At 41.1% G+C, this 24,724-nt stretch overlaps 1 protein-coding gene across 1 annotated transcript in view; it reads right to left on the bottom strand.

Annotated features, from left to right (window-relative positions):
- Window positions 1-17,991, bottom strand: part of LOC143039903 (ATP-dependent RNA helicase DDX54-like) — a 214,081-nt gene extending 196,090 nt beyond the window's left edge. The window contains exon 1 of the mRNA XM_076210246.1: window positions 17,881-17,991. The gene's annotated coding sequence lies outside the window, so the exon portion shown is untranslated. The remainder of the gene's footprint in view (window positions 1-17,880) is intronic.
- Between the last annotated feature and the right edge of the window lie 6,733 nt (window positions 17,992-24,724).

Raw genomic sequence — 24,724 nt, 5'->3', positions numbered from 1 at the left:
CAACTGCTACTTGCCTCAGCTTTCCAATGAAAGTAGCTGTATTTCGATCATTCAATCCATCTCGTATGGCTAGTTGTAGTGAATGGACAGCACAACGCATATGTTGAATTGTAAATGATTTAGACACTTCTTCAACAATATCATCGAAAACATTACAGTTTTCCTCTGGTTCTTCTGTTAGTTCTGTAACTTCTGTTGCTGTTCCAAGAATGTCTTCTTCTTCATCCCATGTTTTTGTACTTTCTTCAGTAGCTTTATTCATTTTCTCAGCTGTGCTCAACATATTTGAAGCATTATCAGTTACAAAACATAGAACCTGCTCTTTTTTTAATTTCAAAGTCTTCTAACACTTCTTCCACCAACTTCTGAATATATTCACTAGTGTGATGTCCTTGAGTGTCTTTTACTACCAATGTCCGTGTCATCACCTTATCATTTTTATCATCAAACCGGGCGTTAATGGCAAAGTAGTTGACTCTGTGGCATGTGCATGCATCCATTCTGATAAAGACAAAGCATTCCTTTAGAATTTTTTAAGCTCTTCTTTCTTACATTTAGCCTCTTCAATTACAAGTCTCTTTATATTTTCTCTTTCCAGTGAAACTCCAGCTCATCTAGCCATTTCTCCATTTAAGCCTAGAAAGGCTGGTTGTGAAAAATATATAGGTACACCATTTTTACCACCATTTAAATGATGTAACTCTTAACCCCTTCCATACGGTGCCGCACACGTAGGCGTCATGGACTTAGATCTCGGTGGCAGCAACCAATGCCAGCCGTACGACGTGTCGTAATAATACTCGCATCATAAAATGTAGTCACCGCTTATATCGATTGTTCTCTCTTCACCCGTGAATTTTGATAACCATAGAAAATGCGATTACAAAAGAATTAGAAAGAATGTCATTATGGAGGGGCGACTACAATAAATATAATCAAGACGCCGATATGGCAGCCTCGCGAATACACTCGCTCCCCATGACGCCTACGTGTGCGGCCCCGTATGGAAGGGGTTAAACTTCAGTGATGTCATTGTTACAGTAACTTCATCAGAAGTAAAGAAAGTTGATATTTGTGATTGTCTTCCATCAAATTTCTCATCTTTCATAGCTGAAGTAGATGGAGTGCTTACATTAGTAACAGTACTATCTTCTTTATCTTTTTTATTTACCACTTCAAACTTCTTAGGATGATAGCGCTTCAAGTGTCTTTTCAAATTTGATGCTCTTGTTGGAACACTCTTTCCGGAACCTGTGAAACTACTGATTTTTGCATCACATAATTTTTCACCATCACTTTTGTCATCTACGATACACTGACACTGATAATATTTTCCATCTGTTGTGACTGTAAAGTATTCAAAAACTGTCGACTTTGATGTAACTCTTTTTGCCATTCTTATTTTTGTGGAAGGGGATTAAGGTTCCAAAATTATGTAACTTTCAAATTTGTGAGAAAAAATTTTAATCTTTAATATAAGTTATCAGAATAGAATATCTCCTGAAAAGAGAAAAAAGATTGGATAATACAGTATCTGTAGAATCGGAAATTAGATATGGTATAAGCTATATCCTATATAATTTGAGTGTCAAAATTTTGGAATAAGAATTTAGGCCTATCAAAATGTATGATTATATAAACTAATATGAAATACTGTGCAGTGATGAACTACACTGTCTATTATTGTAATTTAAATATTGTAGACAGAAGAAAACACAGGAGATATGGAAGAACACAGGAGGTGTGGAAGAGAAGTGGCTTGGCTGTAAACAGTGGAAGAGATTAGCAAAATACAGAGAGAAGTTACAATAGAACATGAAATATATATGAATGTATAATATGTATAAGCAATTGGAATATGATATATATATATATATATATATATAGAGAGAGAGAGAGAGAGAGAGAGAGAGAGAGACTGGAAGGCACAATAAACAGTATTATAACACACAAAAAGCACTATCACTTGTAATATTATATGAAATAATATAAGAAATGCAAATTATATCACACTAGTAACGTAAGTCCAAACACAGAATGTCTTTGTGATGAAGGCTCACTGAACCGAAGTCATTGGCGGCAGTGGGTGAGCAAAAGGGGTAAGAGAACCCGTGATTCCTTGAGTTGGAATAGAGTGGCAAAACTGCTGTAGCAGGAACTCGATAAGTGTAGCTGGAGGAAGGGGGAAGTCTTTGGCGTAGACTTGTAGATATCCGGAAATGGCTGGTGGCTCCGCGCTGGGTGGTGGCAGGGGAGTCGTAGCTGGTGGCTCCGCACTGAGTGGTGGTGGGAGTGGAGGCATAGAGGAGGTCACACTCAGCAAGGATGGTGGAAGTGTTTGGAGTGAGAGGAGGAATCCCGTGACGTATGGTTGTGAGGAAGTAAGTGTTGACGAGATGTCAGCGCTGCTTCTCTGGAATCCACTTGAGTAGAGTGGAATGGGTGGATTGAAGTGGAGAAGTCTGACTGGACATAAGCGTTTGATTGACAGGGATATCCTGTTATTGGGTAGCCAGGAGGAGCTGGAGGGTGGGGGTAGTGAGACAGGAAGTACTTCGATGAATGGTACTGCTGGCTGCCGACAAACATGGTTGTGGATGAGAGGTGACCCTAGTTGAAGTCTCGAATGTCCTTTTGCAGGGCTGAGATTATGGGAATTGCAGGAACCAGGGTTCACGTATGTCGGTACACTATCGTACGGAGGGCAGGTACATCTGCAGAAGCTTGGAATTGCATGTAGAAAACTGGAAAATACATTCGCAGCTTTCTCCCGTAGGCTTGGGCGGGACAGCATGTAATTAATTGTTCGTAGTTCGTATCTCACCACTGAACACCATTTGTTGGTAGTTCAACAATGTGAGTTAAACACTATGCAAATTGTTCCTCAGTTTATTTGCACAGCACAACAGCACAGGAGATAAATAATGTATTCTACCTCACACAAAGCACTTGTCTTTCCCTCTCAGCTCACTCACTCTATCTGATTCTCATACGCTTCACTCAGCTTGGACATGCCGTCTCGATAGTTGTGTTCATTCCATATTTCTAATTAATTCCTTGCACAAAGAAATTTACATACATCCAAATCTCAGTTATACAATAATTTAACTTTAACAGCATTAATAGTCTATATCCCATTCATTCAACTTTTGCATTACAAAAATAAAATGATAATTACTAATGAAAATAGAATTGGCAATTTGTAAAGTTCTGGAACATTCATGCTTGCTATATGTACAAACACACACAGTCTAAAAAAGTTAGGCCTAATGTTTTGTTTTAATGTGCAGTATAACATTTTGTATATAACTTAAATGATCTATTTTATATAGCCATGTATAGCATTTCGTTTTGTATGAGTTTCATACCTGTAAATTAAGAATAAATGTTTATGTATACATTAATTTTCATATTGCTTGCTGGTGTAGTGGTTAGTGTGCCAGTGGTTCCATCCTTCACACAGGTCTGATAATGCTTTCTGTAATATTTGAAGCAGCTACTGCCCTTACAGTGTGCGTGATGGTGGGATAGTAGTGTAGGTCTAGTGGCTTTGAATCCATCAAGGAGGAACATTGCTATATAAAGCATCAGACATTATTATTATAAGCTTCCCACGGGGGAAGGGGAGGGTATGGGAGTGAGCTAGACAAATCAGCTGATGGAAGGTAAACAAACCTACACTAAGCTAGAACAATACAAACTAGTTGATGGCATGAGTCTATGTTTTGGAGGAGCTGTTTTTATGTTGAGTTTTATAACAGTCAAATACTTTTATCAACATACCAGTATATGAAAATATACATATGAAGCGTCACTTTAGTTATGTATATAATTGGTTATATAATTGAGTATACATACATATACCAAGGCTTTTTCCCCCTTACAAGGGAGGTAGCCAAAAAGGAAAAGGCATAAAATCATTCCCACCCATTCAATCCCTGAATACACTCCACACCCCTCCACCCTCCCTCTTATCTTAGCACCTCCTGAATAACGGGTCATCCCTGCACCTTGTCCACTGCCCTGGGTCAGAAGCAGTGTCGCAAGACACAGCACATCCACAGCAAGGCCACTTCATTAAATCGGCGACCCCCCCTCTCCGTCTCCCCATGCATAAAGGAGAAGACGGGGAGAAATCCCTTCGGGCTGCGTCAAATTTTGATCACACATACTACCTCACTCCCCCCGCCCCCTGCCCATTCCACCTCATGCATCACAACATATACAACCATTATCCATTCACCCCTGTCTTCTGTCCTCTCCCGTCCTTCCTCAACAGACATTCCTCTCTTCCCCAAAGCCCCTTTCACCCCATCCATCCATCTCATCCTAGGACGTCCCCTCATGTTCACTCCCTCCACATCTGCCTTCCATACCTCTTTTACTAGTCTTTCTTCACTCATTCTTTCCATGTGTCCAAACCATCCTAATACTCTTTCATCAACCCTATCTCCCAACTCCCTTTCCACCCCTGTTCTCCTCACCTCCTCATTTCTCACTCTATCCAGCCTAGTAACCCCCATCATACTTCTCAGGCACCTCATCTCAAACACATTCAAACTCCTTCTTTCTTCCTCTCTTATGTTCCATGTTTCTGCCCCATACAGTGCTGTTGGCACAATCACTCCTTCATACAGTCTCCTCTTTGCATCTATTCCCAAATGTCTATTCCTCATTACACTTTTTAATCCACCAAGGCATTTACTCGCTTGGGTGGAGTGAAGGTGGTGGTAGAATGTAGATTGAGAGAAATAATTGAGTATAGGTCACTTGCATAATGTAATGACTACATAGGCTTATTTATATAAAATATTTACAATAAATATATGTTGAGATTAAGTACTCATGTATAACACAGAAGTATTACATACAATAAAGGACATGTATACAATAAATATATGCAATAACTAAGTAAGAAAGAAATTACTACAGGTACAAGGTCGAGTGTTACAGCTGAACATGTATGATACTGAAAGGTATATGTATCATACATACTTTTTTGGGTATCATTATCCTTCATATGTTTTCATACCTGAAATTACTGACACAAGTACCTCTTGGTTTAACTACATACTGGTACTGTTATGCAATTATTGCAATGGACATTACTCTGGTTCTGGAACCGATCTTATCAATACGAGTACAATACAAGATACAGCTGAACATGTCTGTAACGTGAATTTTTTTCAACTTCAAATATCCTTATTTCAATAATTCAATGTTAAAAAGTATAGAGGGAAAAAAGAAGGGGAAAGGAGAAAAGAGATAGTATTATTGCATCAGTCTACAGTTGAAATCATAATTATCCTACTATTTGGCAACACATTAGTGGGAGAAACCACCAAACTGATGGAGTGATGGAAACGATGCATATGGAACTTGACAAGAATATTACAGCTCCTGTGACTGTGTCAACAGGTGTAAAATGGAGGTGTTTATTTAATTTATTCAAGTAATACTTTGCATGTTTATCAGTCTATGTATAAATTTTAAAGCCAGCGTTGCACAAGGACGTTTTGGGGGTTTAGTGGAATGACCACGAAGATAAGACGAGATATATTACATTTTATAAAATGCTTTTTTTTTTTATATAATATACTTATGAGTGTGCACTGCATAACTCTACAGACTAAACAATGGCCTTATAAAGTGTAAATTTAACTGGAGTCGGAGTTGGTATATTTTTACCGACTCTGACTACAGTGACACCATAATTGCTTTCAACTCCGACTCCACAGCCCTGACAGAAAAAGAAGAAAAAGGTTCACAGGTACTCCATTCCACGCAATAGGAAAATCCTCATGCAAAAAAGTGCGCCACCCTCAACAAAAAAACTCAGCCAAAGTAGCAATGAGACCCAAAAGCTCTCAATCCTCTCAAAAGTAGAGGACATAGAGCAGAAAATCAAACACTCGCACGAGGAACAGAGAAGAGTGGAGGAAAACCAAGCTATAGAAAATATAAAGCACAATCCAAATTTCTTCTGAAGCTATTGTAAAAAATTCCTAAAAACCAAGTCACAGATTGGGCCCCTAGTAACTGATTAAGGGACCACAACGGAAGACCCACGAGAAACCTGCCAGATCCTGGCACACCAGTACAACAGTGTGTTCAGCATACCAAAGAAATAGTCAGAGATCCTTGAACCTACAACCTTTTTCAACCAAGTGACCACGAACCAGACCCAACTTACCGACCTTCAAGTGACGGTAGAGGATATCAAGAAGGCAATAAAGGAGCTATGGCTCAACTCAGCTGCTGGACCAGACGGCATTCCGGCGATCCTACTCCTACAATGCAGCGAAGTCTTAGCGATCCCAATTCATATGTTGTGGCTATCCTCCTTAGACAAAGGGGAGATTCTGGCACTACTAAAGCAAACCATTATAAGCCCAATATATAAAGGAGGAGATAGGATCTTGCCAAAGAACTATTGACCAGTTGCCCTCATGTCCCACATTATCAAGGTAATTGAGAAATGCGTAAGGGACAAACTGTCACACACCTTGAAGTGAAAAACCTCATCAAAGAAAATCAGCATGGTTTCAGAAAAGGTTGGTCCTGCCTCTCAAACCTACTGGCACACTACGACTGGCTACTACAGAACCTGTCAGAAGGGAAGAATGTTGACATAGTATTTCTAGACTTTACAAAAGCCTTCGACAAGGTAGACCACGGTGTCCTCCTCCACAAGGCAAGAGATCTAGGAATCTCAGGGAAGCTAGGAATATGGCTTCACAACTTCCTGACAGACCGTACACAAACAGTTGCAGTCAAAGGATTACAAAGGCGGAGCATGCCAACAGGAGACCTTTTGATCCATATCTAGGTCGGATGCGAAAAAAAATCATAATAATAAAACAATAAATAAAAACTATAATAATGTAAATAACAAACAAAATACATAAATAAATGCATAGGTATAGTTAAATAATAAACAAACAGGTAAATAGTAAATAATAATAAATTGACATATAACTAATAATAAATGAAAATCAGACAGACAAATCATAACAAAACAAAAACAAATAATATAAGATAAATTATAATCATTACAGCATCTTACTTAGGTGTTTATCTAACTGATTCTTAAAGCTTCGAACTGAACTACATTGCACTACCTGTGCAGGAAGTTTATTCCATTCATTTACTACACGGTTGGCAAAGTTGTTTCTACCTACTTCTAAATTGAATCTATTTCCGGATAGTTTGAGACCATTGTTTCTTGTCTGATTCTCATTCAATGTGAAAATTTTGTCACTTTTGATGTTGTCAATTCCCTTTAAAATCTTAAAGACCTGTATCAAGTCACCTCTGAGTCTACACTTTTTTAGGGAAAACAGATTCATGTGTTTTAGTCGATTTTCGTATGATTTATTTTTGATATTTGGAATCAGTTTTGTGGCTTGCCATTGTACTTTTTCCAGTCTGTCAATGTCTTTAATGAGATTCGGTGACCATACAGAAACAGCATATTCCAAATGTGGACGAACTAACGATTTATATAGCTTGTTAATGAGTGATGGACTTTTCAAATCAAAAGATCGCACAATCAGTCCCAGAATCTTATTTGCTTTCTCAGAGGCTGAAATACACTGCTTGGATGATTTGAGGTCGTTACTGATAATTACGCCGAGATCTTTTTCACTATCCACTTTTGTTAACGAATTACCAAATAACTTGTAATCGTACTTACTGTTATTTTTACCTATGTGCATTACCTTGCATTTACTTGTGTTAAATTTCATTAGCCACTTTTCAGACCATTGCTGTAATCTATCTAAATCTACTTGAATATCTAATTGGTTTGAGTGATCATTTGCCACTCCGCACAGTTTTGTATCATCAGCAAATTTGGAAACAGTAGATTTTAGTCCATGGTCTATATCATTTATATATACTATGAATAGAAGTGGCCCAAAAACGGAACCCTGAGGAACTCCACTTGCAACACTTTTCCATCCAGAAGTTTTTCCATTTAAAACAACTCTCTATTTTCGACCATTCAACCAATTACTAGTCCAACCTAATAGGCTACCACTTATTCCATGCAAAGCTAATTTAGTAAGTAGTCGTTCGTGTGGGACAGAATCAAAAGCTTTTGCAAAGTCTAGATATATTAAATCTATATTGTTTCTTTTGTCATAATTCGAGATAACTGTGTTGTAGAATTCGAGTAAGTTAGTCACGATGGTATGAAGTCCAGTGATACCAAGGTAATAAGCGGAGTACCACAAGGCTCTGTCCTCGGCCCCCTCCTGTTCCTTATTCATATGAATGACAAGCAGGAGAGTGGACTCAACCCTCCTGTCTTTTGCTGATGATACCCACATAAGCCATGCAGTGCTGGAAAGGGGGGACGTGCACCATCTACAAGACAATCTCAACACAGCATATGCATGGGCCAATGACAGCAACATGCAATTCAACGAAGAGAAGTTTGAGGTCTTGAGATATGACACAAAACAAAGGCATCAAAGACAACACTGAACTGCACACGGAAAGAGGTATAAAAATCACACCCAAAACCCATGTAAAATGCCTGGGCATCCACCTAAGTGATGACGCCACTTTCCAACACCACATCACGCAGTCAGTGAAAAGAACAAGAGGGATGGCCAGCTGGGTTCTAAGGACTTTCTCCTCAAGAGAGGCACAAGTAATGCTTACCCTCTGGAAGGCGCTTATCCAACCAATCCTGGACTACTGTAGCCAACTTTGGTCGCCACACAAACGCAGAGACCTCGAGAAGCTTGAAGCTGTCTAAAGTAACTACACCAGGTACATCAAAGGGATGAAAGATCTCAACTATTGGGATCGCCTGGGAGCACTGGGTCTCTACTCCCAACAAAGGAGGAAAGATATAGGGCCATTTATACATGGAAAATCCTAGAAGGCCTTGTTCCGGACCCCACACCCTCAACAATCAAGCCATACCACAGTGTAAGGCATGGGCATAAGTGTGAGAGACAAACTCTTCCACCAAAAACACTGGGAAGGCTAAAGACCCTACTGGCATCCAGCCAAGGTCATGAGGGTCCAAAAATCTTCAATGCCCTCCCAAAAGAGGTGAGAGAGAAAACCAAAGGACAATTTATAGTTTCTCCCAACCAACGATTTTGATATGTGGCTTATGTGTCTATAGTGAGAAATGTTGTGATATGAACAATGGTGTACATAATTTCCGTCACAAATGCGTAGTTTTCAAGTAACGAATATTTAAATTTATGCCTAGATCTCCTCCCCACCGATCTTGGGGGACCTGGGGGAAATCGGGGTTTTTTGGGTGGGGAGCACTAATACATCAAGTAATGACCGTTGCAAAACAGGTCTACAATCAACAAGAACACATAAAAAAAGATAAATTTCACCTCTGAGGGACGGAGTGTGGTCGGCTAACGAGAGCGGTAGCCATGTTTGTTTACCAACGATTCAAAATACAGGTAAACGTCGACTTACGATGGCCGCGACTTACGATTGTTCGACTTTACGATGACGACGACGACGACGACGATATGATAATTTAACCCCTTCCATACGGTGCCGCACACGTAGGCGTCATGAGGAGCAAGTGGATTCGCGACGGTGCCATATCGGCGTCTTGATTATATTTATTGTAGTCACCCCTGTGTTTTTACATTCTCTCAAATGTGCCCTAAATTCCATTCTCTGTGGTTTTCAAAATTCGCGGGTGAAAGAGAGAACGATCGATATAAGCGGTGACTATATTTTATGATGCGAGTATTATTACGTCACGTCGTACGGCTGGCATTGGCTGCTGCCCGCGAGATTTAAGTTCCGTACTGAAAATACATATTATAGTGTTTGAATATGGTAAAAAGGATAAAAATAATTAAATAAACTACTGTACATGTTTAATAGGCTATATTCAGTATCTCTGGTGGTTAATATACAGGTAGGCTAGGTACAGTGACCACGGAACAGAGTGGGGATCGACTTACGATGAGATCGTCTTACGATGGCTCTATCGAAACCTAATGCCATCGTAAGTCGACGTTTACCTGTATGTCACATAACTTTGATTACGCTTGTAGCTCTTGGTACAGTAGTCTAAGCAGAAAAAACCAGTCCCGGCTACAGGTTACACAGAATAAGATAATTAGATTCATACTAAATCTACCTCAACGTAGTCATATTGGTATTGAAGAATTTAGCAAGGTAGGAATGTTACCTGTAAAATATCGTGTCCAGCAGCTGAAACTAAACCAGGTTCACAATGTCATTCATAATTCTGCTCCCTCATATGTGAGCTGTAATTTTACATTATCGGCTGAGAACCGAACCCGGAACAGTCAAGAGTTTCTTATTGTACCTCATGCAGGTCCCTTCACCAAAAACAGTTTTCACTTCACAGGTGCTCAACTATGGAACTCACTACCTGTGTCCATTAAGAAGTCAAATAGCAAGGTTACCTTCAAGAAAAAAGTCAAGGGTTACTATATGTCTCAGCTATGGACAGAGAACAGCCTTGATTTTGTGTACTACTAGCTTAGTGGGGGATACCTGATTCCATGAGTAATACCATCCATATCTGCGTTCACTCATAACTGTTCTGACCTCCCCCCCCCCCCTTTTTTTTTTTTTTTTTTGTTCTTCTGAAGTTTAGTTCAGTATAACAGTGATGTTTACAAATTGGTGTCCACCTTTGTTTTGCCAGTCATAATATGGTATATGTCTCAGGTAGGGTCCGAGAACAGTTTATGATCTGACCTTTTTCCTCATTCTCCTTGTTGTTTTACTCATTCGAGTACTGGTCCCCTGTACCCTACCTCTGCTGCTTCAGGTTATAATGTACTACTCCTTGGTGCTCATAGTAATTGCCCACTCCGTCCTGATATTCAGGTTAAATGTTAGATTTAATTAATAGGTGACCCTAGCTGCAGTGTAGGATTCACTATAACTACATGTTGTTACAGATGCAGAATATTGTAGTATATCATTAATGGTCCTACTCTGATATAGTACTCACTCATACATGTTGATACAGATGTAGAAAAATGCAGTATATTATTAATGGTACTACTCCGATATAGTACTCACTTAGATGTTTTTGGTGTATGCGAAACCTGGCTGTTGCCTGATATTTGTGATTCCTTTGTAAACATAAGTAATTTTAGCCTAACTCGAACCGACTCTACTAGCCACACAAGAAAACACGGTGTTTGTGTATATATTAAGTCACCTTAGTCATATTAGTATTAACTCAGGCTGTGAAAACGTCTGTGCAACTCATCTTCTAACTTTCAATCTTTATATTTTAGTAATCTACCGCCCTCCATCCAACACCTCCATTGCCAACACAGGTCTCTTAGACTTCCTCCTCGATTTCTGTCCTGGCAAAGAAATACTAATTCTTGGCGACTTCAACCTGCCTCTCTTGCAATGGCAATCTAAGAAAGTGTTTAATGCTAAGTACCCCCCCCCCCCTCCACCAGTTCTTTATGGACTGTTTTATATCATTAGGTCTCCACCAGTGGGTAACAGCCCCCACTTATGTAATGTCTGGCAACACTATAGACCTAGTTCTCACATCAGAAAGTGACAGAGTGGGCGAAATTGATGTTAGGAGCCCTTTCCCCAACTGCGGACATTGCCCTGTACTACTTCATTATCATTTCCAGTTTGGTGTAACAACAGAAAACTCTCCCCCCTCTAAGCGATCTTGGCATCGAGGGAAATACAACCATATAAATGACCATCTGTATGAAACTGACTGGGACTTTGAATTTCAAAATTTGTCAATTGATAGCATGTACAAAAGATTCCTGTCCATCATTAGACCTCTGATTGAGCGATATGTGCCTTTATCACCAAATACCCCACCCCCTATCAAGACACGTCAGCCTAAGAACCTCAAAACTCTTCGTAAAAAAGCATGGGAAACCTACAAAACTGCAAGAACCTCCTATGGCAGACAGTCCAAACAAGCCATACAAACCCTGGCGCACTATGATGGCATTATTAACACCGATTCCTCGCAATTTTTTTATCACCAAGCAAATTAACCATGAAAAGTCACTGATTCAGCAACTGAAACAATCTCTGAATAATTCACCAGCTATATTCGGAGCAAGAAAGGTTGGGACACCTCGGTTGGCCCTTTGAGGATGGACTGTGGTTTAACTAGTGACTGTACCCTGATGGCCAACACTTTCGCCTAGCTAGAGCTCACTTCAGCTCTGTATACTCTAGACAAGCCTGCAACAATCCTTCTCCGCATCAAATCTTCAATGGGACCATGGACAGAATTTCCTTAAATTCAGAATAGGCTCAAGGCACTCGACCCTGACTCCAGCATGGGACCAGACGGTATACATCCCACTCTTCTTAGATCCTGTCCCGCTATTGCTCTTCCATTGCTCCTACTATTTCAAAAGTCTCTCACCATAGGAAAACTACCAATGGACTGGAAAAATTCCACCATCATACCGATTTTTAAGAAGGGCTCCCGCTATACTCCACTTAACTACAGACCTATCAGTCTCACATCTGTCTGCTGTAAAACACTGGAAAGATTTATCTCTGAAGCACTGTACAATGGTATTCTTTCAAATGACCAATACAGATTCCGTCAAAGCAGAACAGTCGATGACCAACTACTACTTGTATATAATGATGTCACTGTATGGCTGGATGCTGGATATATAGTTGATGTTGTGCTCTTCGATTTTAGTAAAGCCTTCGACGTAGTTAACCACTTTATACTCATAGACAAACTGAGACTATTGGGAGTACACGGTCCATTGCTGTCATGGATCATAGATTTTTTACTTGGTCGCACAATGCAAGTCTCAGTTTCAGGGTTTACCAGCTCCTCCAGAAATGTCCTCAGTGGGGTCCCCCAAGGCTCAGTCTTGGGCCCCCTCTTGTTCCTAGTGTACATTAACTCCCTGCCAACTTATATCCACTCAAACTGCAAGTTCTTCGCGGATGATATGAAGATCTACCTTAAGCTACGAAGAGACTCCAGTTCCCCTTCAGCCGAAGACATAGGAATCTGCCAGAGGGACATAGGTACAGTATACAGAGTTGCTGACTCCTGGGGCCTACGCTTCAACCTGGACAAGTGTGCTGTACTACGTTGCCAAAGAGGCTCAACAGACATCAACCCAGGTCCCCAACATCATTATATAATGGACACCACCACCCTCTCTATTGTGACTGCACATAAAGACTTGGGTATCACAGTTGATTGTAACCTGAAATTCCATACTCATATATCAAAAACTGTAAAGAAGGCAGCAGGTCTAGCAAATAATTTACTAAAATCAACACTCTGTCGTGATAAGGACTTCATGATCACCCTGTTTAAATCCCACATCAGACCACTGTTGGAGTTTGGATCCACTGTATGGAACACTGGATACCTAGGTGACCTTACGCTCCTGGAATCTATGCAACGCAGGTGGACTAAACAAATAATTGGAATGGCAGAGCTTAGCTATGCAGACCATCTGCTAACTTTAGATCTTTATTCAGTCCGTGGCAGATTAATCAGGGCTGATCTCATAAAATGTTGGAAAAATTTTCACAAGCAGTCTTCTATTTCACCCCAAGATCTTTTTTCCTTATCTCCAATAACACACACCAGGGGTCACAGATTTAAGATAACCAAACCCCATACATCTCTAGAGTGCAGACGCAGATTTTTTAGTGTCAGATGTATTGACCTCTGGAACTCCCTGTCTGATGATGCTGTTAGCTGTGACTCAATTACATCTTTCAAAAAACACCTTCTCATACAGTTGGGCCAAACACTCTTTGAATATGTTGATTAATCATTACCCAGATATCCGTTCCTAGCTGTCTACTTTCTGTGCACATGGCACACAACTCAGCCTTTTACCCTGTACTTTTCTGTTCTGATGTATATTGAACAAGGGCTGGTGTGCCAGCACAATGTGGGCTATCCCTGTATACCCAAAGCTTATCTCTCTCGAGCAATATGCTGGTCTAGAATGGGGTAGCCAACCAGGTGAGTAAACCAGGTGAGTAATACTGTTATGTTACAGTTTAACATTATTTTGCTGTTCCTTTGCTTAATGTAGGTAGGTCAAACACCACCAGAGGCGCCACCGTCGATGACGAGCACAATAGCGTGTCATTTTATGCGCACGCCATGCAAACGGCCAAATTTACATACCGCCGGAAATTTCATTCATACAAATGCCATGCGAGTGTATTTACTACGATCGTAGTAAATTTCAAACAATTACATCATCAGTTACATGTCGGTACATAAAAACAAAAGATAAACATGGCGGCTTGCATTCAGCAGTAAATCGAAAATTGGTTTATGTTTCAGCGTAAAAAATGAGCTAAATAAATTCAGAGTTCTGGCAACTAACCAAAATAAACAAAAACTACTAGTCTCGCGGATTATTCTAATACCAAAATAAAGGCAGCGTGTTACGGTAGAGCTGAGAAATCGGTGGTTTTAATTAGTTTTTTTTCTATCGGGTCGGATTATCGGATAACAACATCAACATCCATCCCGCCATCTTATCTATCACTGGTGGTATGGATCAAACTTCACTCTATTAAGTTTCTTACTATTATGTTATTAGTGTAATAGACTTATAGTTGAATTATTTGAACTATTTCCTTTAAAATGTGTGATTTTCATGTAATTTGATCAAAGAGAAGTTACGTTTTTATCCTCCGTAATATTACGGACCACAGCTACGATTCGTCCTGCCCGCTATCTATGATCACTGGTGGTATGGATCAAACTACACTATTAAGTTTGTTACTATTGTGTTATTAGTGTAATAGCTTGCATATAGTTGAATTATTCAAACTATTTTCTTTAAAATGTGTGATTTTCATGTAATTTGACGGTATTCGTAGCTGTGGTGGGTAATTTTGCAGAGGATAAAAATGTAATTCTATGATCAAATTACATGGAAATCACACATCTTAAAGAAAATAGGTCAAATAATGCAACCATATGCTAAATTTTTATATAAAATTGTGCCTGTCAGTAAAAACCGTCATTGTTTACGTTTGATCGGCGATTAGTCAGACCGCACGTTTCGGCCCGATTTAATTCCATTCAAAATGCAATATCTTGAGAACTAGGACAGCTAGATGGATAATTCAAATTGCATTATACTCATAGTGACTTTTTGCATCCCATGAGAACTACTTCAGCTCAAATATCAGGAATTCCATTTTCATATTGACCTAGCTACTTAATGCAATGTTCCTTTTGGATGGTGCTCAAATTTTTGGACTCAATGTTCCTATGTGTACAAACATTTCAGTAATATTAGCAAAACTATAACAATGTTTATGTGTCATATGTGTACCTTCTGGTATTACTAATGAGTGTCTCTGGTCCCCTCAACCCCCTACGTATGTTGTCCGGCTTACCAGTCAAAACGGCCCCGCTACCAAAACGGCCTCGCCTTCATTGGCGTGGTTAAAACGGCCTTGCATTCAGTGGCGTGGTTAAAACGGCCTCGCTCTATTATTAATTGCTTATGTAGCTTTGTTAAAAAGGATTTCTTCAATAACTAGCTATTATTATTTTGTCATATCTATGCTTTAGTGGCCTCGCCTTCATCGGCGTGGTTAAAACGGCCTCGCATTCAGTGGCGTGGTTAAAACAGCCTCGCTCTATTATTAATTGCTTATGTAGCTTTGTTAAAAAGGATTTCTTCAATACCTAGCTATCATATCTATGCTTTAGTTTCCGTGGAGTCGGCTTTACAATCCTTAAAACTTTTATTATGCGTAAAATCTAAACAATGATCAAAGTTGAGTAGTGACTAGTTTAACCGTACGGTGACGAATAATAACCTGATGAGGACCACAATGGAAATAAGCGTACATGCTTTTTGTGTTATCCTTGGCAATTTACATTTATTATTTCGAACTATGTGTTCTTGTCATTATTTGCACTTCATGTACATTGATTCATTGCCAAATAAAGTCTAGGTACCCCCGAATCCACGCGCGGCGCAACCGTCGACCATGTATTGTTTTCATGGCCATATGTTGCGGCCCACTAGATTTTATTTACTTCAATCTGAGTGCTTCCCACACTTAGCGCATGCGAAAGATATTCAAATTATCTTGTTGTTTTCAAAGTGTAAGGCTAATTCTTGACAAACAAATTTTCAACGATTTAAACGGAAATTTGGTTATCAAACTCGGCAACATAGTTTTCCCGAGTAAAAATATTTGGGTAAGGAATCTCTAAACATAATTTTAAGTTACATAAACAAGTTTATCAACTTATTTTCTCCCGGACATGAGAAGCTTAATATCGTTTACCACTTCATGTTTGAGCTTAGCGCACCGGAATGTAGCCATATCACCCATGAATCTGATGCGTCCAGTTCGCGTTCCATTTTGTTTACTTATTACCATTGACGACCAAAATCACACAATGACGGTTTTTGCTCAAATGCATAATTCATATATAAAAATCGCATATGGTTTCATTATTTGACCTATTTTCTTTAAAATGTGTGATTTCCATGTAGAATGATCGAAGAGAAGTTACGTTTTTATCCTCTACAAAATTATCAACCGGTAACCAACGCCGTCATTGTTTGGGTTTCGTCGGCGTTGGTTGCCGGCTGATAATTTTTCAGAGGATAAAAATGTAACTTCTCTTTGATCATTTTACGTGGAAATCATCCATTTTAAAGAAAATAGGTCAAATAATGCAACCATGTGCTATTATATATATATAAATTATGCATTTGAGCAAAAACCGTCATTGTGTGGTTTTGGTCGACTTCGGTCGGCGTTTAGCGAGACCCACCATTGACGGGTCTCACTAATTGCCGAACTAACCGAATAAAACCGAGAAAAGCCGAACAAAACAACAAAACCTAAACAATATATGGTTGCATTATTTGAACTATTTTCTTTAAAGTGTGTGATTTCCATGTAATATGATCGAAGAGAACTTACGTTTTTATCCTCTGCAATTTTACCGACCCCAGCTACGATTCGCCCAGCCCGCCGTCTATGATCACTGGTGGTATGGATCAAACTATACTCTTCTAAGTTTCTTACTGTTGTGTTAAATTACATGAAAATCACACATTTTAAAGAAAAGAGTTTAAATAATTCAACTATATGCAGTCTATTACACTTAAAAGAGTGTAGTTTGATCCATACCACCAGTGATCATAGACGGCGGGCTGGACGAATCGTAGATGGGGTCGGTAAAATTGCAGAGGATAAAAACGTAAGTTCTCTTTGATCATATTACATGGAAATCACACACTTTAAAGAAAATAGTTCAAATAATGCAACCATATATTGTTTGGGATTTGTTGTTTTGTTCGGCTTTTCTCGGTTTGTTCGGCAATTAGTGAGACCGCCATTGACAGCTTCATGGTTGTCATGAAAAGGCAAATATCATAATATGGTATGACTGAGATGTCTCACATTGTTTTTGACATGGGTCACATGCTCATGTGATTTGTTGATCCATAAAACCCAAGTATTCCGAGTTTTAATAAAATTGGACCAGTGGTTTAGAGTTAATGTGTATTTCTTTACCGAAATCTTTACAAATTACCACCCTTAATTCTAACGCTTTGTTATGGTAAAGTCTAGCCAAAAATGCGGGCTAAGAAAATAATTCAAAAAATCGTATCTCCCTTATTTTTCAAGCTATTTAAAAAATCTAAAAAACATTTTGATTCTAATAAAGTTGTCTTTCATATGCAACAATAATTTAAAGGTTATTTTTTATTTTTTATTTTTTTTGTGGGGGTACCTATAAAGTCTATCTATCTATTGACCATTAGCCCTTTACTTATCTCCCCCCACCACCTACATGTATTACAAGAAAAGCACCTGTTGGGTAATTAATCGATATGTGATACTTACACTAAATTATTACTGTCTCTCTGCCACCACCGACTATTTTGCACATACACTTAAACTGAACACCAATTCCACGTTTGGATTTTCAGTTCACACGCTATATTGTTTACATTTTATTCGAGGGAGCATTAATATAGTAAAATAAAATATATATTTGCCAGAACAATAAAAATACTTGCCAGAACAATAAAAATACTTGGAGTATTTTCGAATATCAGTAATTATTAACGTTTTTCAAGAATATCTGGATTTTTACAAATTAGCTATGGTATTATTATTAGTTCTCACATTATAACATCTTGCCCATGAAAACTAATATAGAATATAAATGGAGTAGTGCCTGTATAGTTCCTCTTTACAAGGGAAAAGGGGACAAGTGTGAATGTAGTAATTTCAGAGGGATTAGCCTGTTGAGTGTAGCAGGGAAGGCTTATGGGAGAATCTTAATTGAGAGGATTAGGAGAGGAACAGAAGGAGTAATTGGTGAGGAACAGTGTGGATTTAGGACGGGTAGAGGTTGTGTAGATCAGATCTTTGTGGTAAGACAGATATGTGAGAAAGCTATAGGAAAGGGGAAGGATGTTTTTTGGGCTTTTATGGATCTGGAAAAGGCTTATGATAGGGTAGACAGAAAGGCACTGTGGGAGGTTATGCAGATTTATGGGATAGGAGGAAAGCTTTTGGGAGCTGTCAAGAGTTTTTATGTGAGTAGTAGAGCATGTGTTAGGATTAGAAATGGAGAGAGTGAGTGGTTTGAAGTAAAGGTGGGACTTCGTCAAGGATGCGTTATGTCGCCCTGGCTGTTCAACTTATACATGGATGGGGTGGTGCGAGAGGTGAATGCTAGGGTAGTGAGTCAGGGATTGGAGATGGTTAAAGAAAATGGAGAAAAGTGGGAGGTGAGACAGCTGTTGTTTGCGGACGACACTGCGCTTGTGGCAGGGTCAGAGGAGGGATTGAGGAAGCTGGTGGCAGAGTTTGGGAGAGTATGTGATAGAAGAAAGCTAAAGATAAATGTGGGTAAAAGTAAGGTGATGAGATGTACAAGGGGTGAAAGTGGCAGTAGACTGGAAGTGAACATTAAGGGAGAGCGACTGGAGGAAGTGGATAGTTTTAGATACTTGGGTGCAAGTGTAGCAGGAAAAGGTGGAGTGAAGGTGGAGGTAGAATGTAGATTGAGAGAAGCGAGTAAATGCCTTGGTGGTTTAAAGAGTGTAATGAGAAATAGACATTTGGGAATGGATGCGAAGAGGAGACTGTATGAAGGAGTGATTGTGCCAACAGCACTGTATGGGGCAGAAACGTGGAACATAAGAGAAGAAGAGAGAAGGAGTTTGAATGTGTTTGAGATGAGGTGTCTGAGAAGTATGGTGGGGGTTACTAGGCTAGATAGAGTGAGAAATGAGGAGGTAAGGAGGAGAACAGGGGTGAAAAAGGATTTGGGAGATAGGGTTGATGAAAGAATATTAGGATGGTTTGGACACATGGAAAGAATGAGTGAAGAAAGACTAGTAAAAGAGGTATGGAAGGCAGATGTGGAGGGAGTGAACATGAGGGGACGTCCTAGGATGAGGTGGATGGATGGGGTGAAGGGGGCTTTGGGGAAGAGGGGAATGTCTGTTGAGGAAGGAAGGAAGAGGACGGAAGACAGAGGTGAGTGGAGAATGGTTGTATATGGATGATGTTGTGACTGCATGAGGAGGAATGGGCGGGGGGGTGGGGGTGGGGTAGTATGTGTGAGTAAATTTTGACGCAGCCCGAAGGGATTTCTCCCCGTCCTCGCCTTATATGCAAAGGGGGACGGAGAGGGGGGGTCGCCGATTAAATGAAGCGGCCTTGCTGTGGATGTACTGTGTCTTGCGACACTGCTTCTGACCCAGGGCGGTGGGCAGGGTGCAGGGATGACCCGTCATCCAGGAGGTGCTCAGATGAGAGGAAGGGTGGGAGGGGTGTGGAGTGTATGTAGGGATGAAATGGGTGGGAGTGTTTTTATGCCTTTCCCTTTTTGGCTACCTCCCTTGGAAGGGGGAAAAAGCCTTGGTATATGTATGTATGTATAATCGATGATTATTTCACCATTTAACACTTCTATAATAGTAATAATAATAATAATAATGATAATAATAATAATGATAATAATTGTCAGTTTTGCCTGGACAGTGGAAGGAGGAGGTGGAGGTTGTGGGGGCGTGGGAAATACCTACCTTAAGTGAGATGAAGGGGGATGGATAGCTGCAGTGGGAAGCCGAAGTCCAGGAGATTTGAGCCACCGACCGGGACCACGCGCGCTCCCTTCTCGGCGCGCGTGTACATAAGTCAAAGAGGGGGGTGGGGGGACAACTCATTAAGTAGACCGTCCTAGGCTAATCAAACAGATCATCCCATTGTGAGTTTTAATTATCAAAATTATTTCTACAATCAAACACTGTAACCATGCTACTCAATACTTAGTACGATATTTTAACAGATAACCCAATTTCACTTATGTATCCTAACTAATCCCCTGCGCGAATCTATGACATCTAATTAATACTTAACCACTAAGTTGATACTGTTCTTTACTTCTCTTAGCGTCTTCTGCTGGTTGAGGGGATGTCTTCAAATAGGCGCGGGTCCGCGTCTGGGGTGTGAAGGCCTTTGTTGAGCTCGGCGGGAACTGACCGACCTCGAGGGTGGCACCTCAGGGCGGGAATTGAGGTCGGTGATGCTGGCGTCTCTCCGTAATTTTGCCAGTTCCTTTCCGGTCAGGATGTCCCGAAAAAGGAGCGATTCTGCACCCCTCATGCTGCGATACTGCAGATCAATTAGGTTGGGTAATCACTGAAGGCAACACTCTTCGCCGACATGTTCCTGGACACGGGGCACTGAATGCTGTGGCACTGATATTCACGAGTTCTCCGGGTACTAGTCACTTATGATATAATTAATCAGCCGTGGATGATCGACGGTGATTAAACAGTTCGTACTAATGAGTGGAATTCGCAGTGAACACTCTTCGAGAGAATGATGCACATTTGGACCTTCCGAGGACACGTGTCCCACCTCACTCTCCGTGAACCCAAGCTCAACTGCCGGACAGGCACTCAAGGGGTCAACTGCCTGCCCATACACTGTATGGCATACACCGTTGCCGTTTCTTTCTCGTTTCCAATCACTAGTTTTGAAGGGAGCGCAGTGCAATGTTTATGTGGAAGATGGAACAGTTCTAATTGTTCTTTGAGGGTAGACACTATTCACGAGAGTGGAAGATATGATCCTAACTAGTCTAATTAAACAGGCCTAAACAATAAATGGCAAGCGCGCAGGGGGGGGACCGTTAGAACTAATTCGAACGGTAACTCTTGAATGAAATGCACCAATTCTAATCATAAAGTAGCAACTTACAACTGCAGGAAGGAACAGTAAACTTGATAATTTGTGGAATCCCACATTTAATATTAAATATTCGTGTCTTTGCTTGCAGGCATATGTAACCTGGAACCAAAGGGAGGGGGGAGGGTTTTCCTGAATAATTAGAAGTCTCTGTCAAATTCGTTAAGGCACTGTAACTGATTGCCTGGTCCTGACCTTCGTCTGAAAATTGGGCACCGTAGTAAACCCGAAGAAGTCAGATTTCTTGCCAAAATAGAGTCACGTACCTGGGTATGGTCTTGGACTCATACCTAATGAATTCTTTCCCAGTTGAAAAGGGGATCCACAATCTCATTTCACTCGTCACACAAGCACTATCGACCGGGTTCCTGACGGCGAATCAGTGCCAAATCCACCTGGGCCATATGGTCTCCGTAGAACGATTAATCCCCAGGAGCAGACAAAGAATGCGACCGCTATAGTGGCTCCTCAAGTCTCAGTGGTCCCCTCAAGAGGGAGAACCCCTACAACACATCACCCTCACCGAAGAAGTAAAGAATTCTCTTCTTTGGTGGAAGGATCTGTGCAACCTGCTCGTGGGGATGCCCCTCGGCCCATCTCCCCCCGAAGTCCTCCTATTCTCCGATGCCTCCAGGGAGGGCTGGAGTGCCCACCTCAACGACGATCACATCAGCGGTTCCTGGTCCACAGTCGAGCAGACAGCCCATATCAACTGGCTAGAGTTGAAAGCAGTACTCCTGGCTCTCCGTCACTTCAAGGATCAAGTCTCGGGGAAAGTAATGGGCATATGTCGGATAATTCCTCGGTAGTAGCCAACCTGAACAAGCAAGGGGGCACAGTCTCCTAGGACCTTTGCCTTCTGACTATGGACATCCTCAATCTAGCCGAGAATCTCCAAGTGTCGCTCAAAGCTCGCTACATTCCAGGGAAGAAGAATGTCTGGGCGGACCACCTCAGCAGAAGGAGTCAGATCATCAGCACAGAATGGTCCCTCCATCAAGAAGTAGCGAACTTCATCCTCAACAAAAGGGGCTCCCCTCTGGTGGACCTTTTCGCCACGAGATGGAATCACCAACTCCCAATATATTTCAGCCCTCTCCCGGATCCTCTGGCAGCAGGAGAGGACGCTCTTCTGCAAAGTTGGGACAACCTAGACACCTACGCTTTCCCACCGTTCCCCTTGCCCCAGAAGGTGCTCCAGAGAGCAAGAAACGCATCCAACCTTCGGATGACTTTGATCGCTCCTTGGTGGCCAGAAGCCCCATGGCTTCCAGACGCCCCCGATATAGCAGTAGCAGAGCCCGTGACCCTTCAGGGAAGACCAGATCTTCTACATCAATCTATCAACGGGGCTTGGCACAAGAACCCTTCAGCACTCAATCCTCACGCGTTCAGACTATAATCCGGATCCTCCTAAAGAAGGGTTTTCTCAGAGAGGTGGCGGAAGACATGTCCACTCCCATTCGCTCTTCCTCAGCTAACCTTTATCAAGGGAAATGGAATGCCTTTGCAGAATGGTGCCACTCCAGGAAAATAGTCCCAGATCAAGCCACCGTTCCTGAGATCGCCTCCTTCTTCCACTTCCTTAGGAAGTCCAAGAAGATCTCCCTCTCGGCAGTGCAAGGCTATAGGGCAGCAAAAAATCAGGTGTTTTCTCTGAAGGGAATGGACCTAGCCCTTTCACCAGAAATTTCCATGCTCTTCAGGCATTTCAAAAAATCGTGCCCCCCCCCCCGGGAAATCAGTTCTCCTAGCCCTAGCATTTTCCAAGAGAGTAGGGGAGTTACACGCCATCTCTTATAGGGTCGCCCATTCAAAAGGATGGAAAGAGGTCTCCTTCACTTTCATTGCCAAAAACCAAGATCCTGCCAAGCCCGACCCTAGATTCTGGTCTTTTAGTGTTCCTTCCTTAGACAAATTTGTAGGGCGAGAACAAACGGAAATAGTCCTATGCCCGGTACGAGCCACCTGGGCCTACCTCAAGAGAACTGAACATCTTAGACCAGAATTAAAGAGGTTGTTTTCTCTACTAAAGATAAGCCGAAGCCCATCACTAAGAATTTAATTTCTTACTGGATCAAGGAAGTCATCCGCAGAGCCTACGAAATGAACCACACAGATTGCCCTAAAGCAAAAGCCCATGAATTGAGGGCAGTAGGGACCTCCCTAACCTTCAGATCGAATCTGTTAATCTACCAGGTTCTTCAAGCAGGTATATGGAAGAGCCAGACTACGTTCACTTCCTTTTACCTCAAAGAAGTAATGTTGGAATCTTTAGGGAACTTCTCCTTGGGCCCCCCATAGTGGCCGCCCAAGAAGTTCTGAAATGACATACCCCTCCCCAATAGCACACAGCCGACCCTGACAATTCATCCAGGTTCTGGCTCAGCAGACACGGTGATAACTTTCCAAAGTCCTTCTCATACTCCTACATTCCCTTACCTCACCCGAGGGCTCTCAAGCATTCCAAGGGAATCAATATAAGCCCTTCAGTGGTACAAAAGTGAATATAACCTGTCTGTCTCCACTCCTAGGAACAGAAATGGGTGCCCTTCAAAGTTTAGGGGAATGTATAGGGGTCTGGTCAACGTAAGTCTTAGTACACTAAAATTTCCTTACGGAGGTTTTTCAGGCTAGATAACAACTTCCTTCCCTCCTAAGTCCGAGTCTCCTATTGTAAGGAGTACCGAAGAGTTTGTATTCTTCGGAACAAATGTAATTTTCGCAGGAAAATTAATTTTTCCCTGATACAAACCTGAGGTACTCCTTACCTCTAATGGCCCTCCTCAACCACCCCTCTACAAGTTCCTTCTCCCTTGCCTGACAAACCTTGTGATTGATTTCATACCTGGCTCAGAGAATGGAGCATAGTGTGCGAGACTTGTGGGGGAGGGGAAGGGGATAAGCGTTGCCCAGACCCACGGAGTGAGGATTTTAAAAACACACAATGTTTAGCGATAGGAATCTTAACGCTACGCGAAGTATCCTATTGTAAGGAGTACCTCAGGTTTGTATCAGGGAAAAATTAATTTTCCTGCGAAAATTACATTTTTCCTGATATTCTGTTTTTGCTTTTTCCAAACTCCATTATGCTACACTTCTTAGTACTAAAGTCCACTTCTCATTTCTGACTCCAGTTCCATACCTTATTCAGGTCTTCCTGCAGTGCTTCACAGTCCTTATCAGTTTCTACTTTCCTTAACAGTTTGGCGTCGTCTACAAAGAAACTCATGTAACATTTCACATCATCATCCATGTCATTCACATAAATAGCAAACATTATTGGTGCCAATACAGATCCTTGCGGTACTCCACTGATCACCTCTTTCCAATCTGAATATTTTTCTCTGAGCACTACTCTCATCTTTCTACCAGTCAGGAAGTCATCCATCCATTTTAGTAGGTTCCCTTGTATTCCTCCTATATGTTCATTTTTTTTTTTTTTTGTAGTTTTCTGTGTGGTACTTTGTCAAAA

The sequence above is a fragment of the Oratosquilla oratoria genome, chromosome 27 (assembly GCF_046742065.1).
Source record: "Oratosquilla oratoria isolate Oo_2021 chromosome 27, ASM4674206v1, whole genome shotgun sequence".
Taxonomy (NCBI): domain Eukaryota; kingdom Metazoa; phylum Arthropoda; class Malacostraca; order Stomatopoda; family Squillidae; genus Oratosquilla; species Oratosquilla oratoria.
This window is presented reverse-complemented; position numbering and strand designations above follow the sequence as displayed.